This window comes from Triplophysa rosa, linkage group LG12 (genome assembly GCF_024868665.1).
Source record: "Triplophysa rosa linkage group LG12, Trosa_1v2, whole genome shotgun sequence".
Classification (NCBI taxonomy): Eukaryota; Metazoa; Chordata; class Actinopteri; order Cypriniformes; family Nemacheilidae; genus Triplophysa; species Triplophysa rosa.
In genome coordinates, this window is record NC_079901.1 from 11,533,254 (window position 1) to 11,537,067 (window position 3,814).

Below are 3,814 nucleotides of genomic sequence, written 5' to 3' on the forward strand. Positions count from 1 at the left end.
TGAACCGTGGTTTGTGTGAGACTATTTGTGTTAAAGGAACGTAGTGTTCTTGTGATACTGAATGTGTGCTACATCTTATGTCAGCTCGGTTATGGAAACCAAATGTTATTGGAATTTTGACATTCCACAGTTAACATGTGGGGATCAGATTTTGGTATTACACGTACACACACAACCATAAGGTGCCGCAAGCATGCGCAAACTAACGTTTCATAAGGGATAGTTCACCCGAGAACTTTGTCATTTCTATACCCTCATGACATTCAAAACCTGTATATGACTCTTCTGTGGAACATAAAAGTGTCCATACAGTGGAAGTCAATGGAGGTCAATGGTATTTGATTACTGACGTTCTTCTAAATATCTTCTTTGTGTTCTGCAGAAAAAAGTAAAAAATGCTTGGAATGACATGAACGTGAGTAAATGATGAAAGAATTTTAATTTTTGGGTGAACTATCCCTTTAACAAAAGTCCTTAGACAATTTAATTCTGTCCATTTCTAGGTAGTTGCTTGCTGATCTCATCTTATTTGAAAAAAAAAATGCATTTTATATTCAACGTTTAGGCCTACACATGTACTTTATAGGCCTGTTTATACATTATACATTATACATAGATACATTTCTAAAGTTTTAGTTTTTAAGTGGCAATATGAGACACCAATAGCATTTATCATGTGTCTTCCTCCCCACTTTTTGATTGGTCCTACATTTCTGCTTAGATCTAATAAAACCCAAAAGAGATGCAATACTTATTTTAGAACTTAAGGTTTTTAAGTGGACATTATTGTGTCCTTCTGTAACAGGTGCAAGGTAACAATCAAGTTGTCTCTCCATACTGAATGTGAACCTGCTGTACCATAACATCCAATCAAAGCATATGTGATGTTAAATGTTCAGTTAAGATGTGTAGAATATGAGAGTTCAGAGTTCAAGGCTAATGTTTACTACAAGAAAGGGAAGGAGATTACAATAAAGAAAATAAACTGAGATTTGGAATTTAAAAAAAGAAGGGAGCTATTAAAAATGAAGGACATCAGAACAGAGATGGATGGATGTATGGATGGATGGAGAGAAGAGCAGGAGAACGGGGGATGGAGACTAAAATAGACTGTCGCAGTGTGACTAAGATGCTAATTGCAGTGGAACAGCATTCTAACATGCAGTAATGAAAAAGAGAGCGAGAACAGCACACGACTCCACCACATACAAACCAGCACACTATGTCCCATTCACATTCAGTCCTCTGATCCATCATACGCAGGGTTTAACTGAGATTTTAGTGGAGGGGGAACCCTTAAAACGTGTGGTGATTTAGGATATTACCTCAAGATATAACCTTCACATTTTTAGGGTCATAATGCAAGAAAACGAACTGGAAATATTACATACAGGCAAGTAGGATTCTTGGTGCTAGAAAATCTTTTGTAACTTTGACACAAGGTGTTTTTTGAAGACACTATGAATAATTTTGTCTTGATTTTGTGTTAAATAAATAAAAGGCACAACACAAGGTTGTGTTAAAAGTAACAGTAAATGTGTTGTCTTTAACTAGACACAGAGATGTGTTCAGGACAGATTGTATTTTTAACAGCAGTTTTTAGTGCCTATAGATTTTTGAAATAATATTTAATTTATGCTTTATTACTACAGAATAGAGAAGGCGAGCCACTGAAAAAGTATTGCATAATGTAATGCGTAACGTAATGAACTTACAAGCAATACACTTACAAAATAGCGATGGAATGTGCGTTCTGGATCAAGCAAACTGGAGCACATGGAAAAAGCAATGAACTGACAAACAAACAGCTAATAATATTCTTTCCTCTTTTGAATCCAAGGTGCTAGAATTCAGTTCAGGATCATTCCAGTCCAATTTAACCCCTGATCATGAGGACAATTGCCACAAGCACATTCAGCATTCCATCTCACTATAGTCTTTCCATGTCGTCACTTCTCCCAGTGTTAAAAGGGTTGGCTAAATCTGGAGTTTTTTGTGAGCAAATATGTGTACAGTTCTCTGCCGCACATGTGAGTGGGCTGGTTCCTCGAAGGCCTGTCATTAGAGGACATTCTCATTTGTACAAAAGAGGTTAATGGCTCTATGCTGGATATACCATTTAGATTTTATGAAACGTTCGCCATATGTGAGAAGAGGTTTGTATGCGTGTGCTAACTTTGTTTGTGTGTGTGTGTTTCTGCTGTTGTTTAGAGCTGGAATGCAGCGCCTGGCAAAGTTTATAATGAAACTATGAAACGGCACGCATTACTCAGATGTTAATAATCTACACACATATGTAAATGCATAGACTCTTTAGATCTGTAACCCTCTGAGCATTGTGTTTTAATACAGATTCATGTTTCTCTGTGTATGTGCTGTTTTTTCATATTGTAAATCTCAATGAGACAAACCTTGTTAGTTAATAAATAATGGATAATGTTGAGTAGCCGGTCATATCGCAAAATAAGCCCAAAGAGGATGATTACTGTAAAATATACCATCCTGAAAGGGTGTATTTTGTGCTCATGTCAAGCTGTTTTAGCGTTATTCTGCTTATTACAAAGCTATTAATGAAATGAATAAATGGACGCTGTAGATTTGAGTCCAAATTATTATATTACGAGAAGAAAGAGATGAAGGACACTTCCATCAATGATTCAATGGGTTTTCTATTTTAAAAGAGAGAAATAATCATGCGTTGTGGATGTGACGAAAAAGGACACACATTTTTGATACATAATTTGATACATAATTTGTAGGATTTCTGTGAATTAAAATGTGCAAACCAGAAGCAATAATACCCAACAAATGGAGAAGGGATGACTCATTATATAGAACACAATATATATACAGTATATATATATATATATATATTATATGTCCATTTTTGAAGAACATGGCCGTTATCAATGTGACAATTTACTTACCCGACTACACTCTTAAAAATAAAGGTGCTTAAAAGGTTCTTCACAGCAATTCCATAGAAGAAACATTTTTGGTTCCACAAAGAACCATTCAGTCAAAGGTTCTTTAAAGAACCATCTCTTTCTTACTTTTTCATAATCCTAAGAACCTTTTTTCACCACAAATAACTTTTTGTGAAACAGAAAGGTTCTTCGGATGTTAAAGGTTCTTTATGGAAGCATTTAAACAAAAACGGTTCTTCTATGGCATCAAAGAACCTTTTGAAGCACCTTTATTATTAAGAGAATGTATGAAAAGCTATGCTTTAAAAACAAACAAAAAATGCTTTAAAAAGTAAATATGGACATCTGACCTATCAGTGTGGTAAAAACCTTTGCATGTAATTGCCAGGGAATAGCTTTCCTGTGGCTCAATGGTTAGAGCATGGTACTAGCAATGCCAAGGTCATGGGTTCGATCCCAGTCAGAAACAAAATGTATAATGCAATTTAAGTCGCTTTGGATAAAAGTGTCTGCCAAATGCATAAATAAAAACGAAATGAATAGGTCTACTTGCCAAGAAAACATACTTTTAACACTGAATCCTGCAACTGACCAATTAGAATCAAGTATTCCAGAGAACTTTGTAAAAAATGTCAATCCACTAAAATTGAAAACTGAATTTTAATGAGTTTTGTAAGTAAAATCCCAAGTGCCAAAACTACCTGCAGTGATCAATTTGTTCAACTGTTTCAGTCACATTATTACAGATGAAGAAAGTCATTGAAACTGAAAACTGAAATGAAAAAGAAATGACAGAAATCATCGTCAAAAGTTACTTTCAATACAATGGTCTTAACAAAGTGCAAAGGTGGGAGTTCGAGGTAGAACATTAAGCCATGGTCCAGCAT

The 3,814-nt window shown here is 35.1% G+C and overlaps 1 non-coding gene across 1 annotated transcript; it reads left to right on the plus strand.

Moving 5' to 3' along the window:
- Positions 1–3,321: 3,321 nt before the first annotated feature.
- On the plus strand, positions 3,322–3,396 carry trnaa-agc (transfer RNA alanine (anticodon AGC)). The gene has a single exon. It is a non-coding gene; the product is annotated as a tRNA-Ala (tRNA).
- The last annotated feature ends 418 nt before the right edge of the window (positions 3,397–3,814 follow it).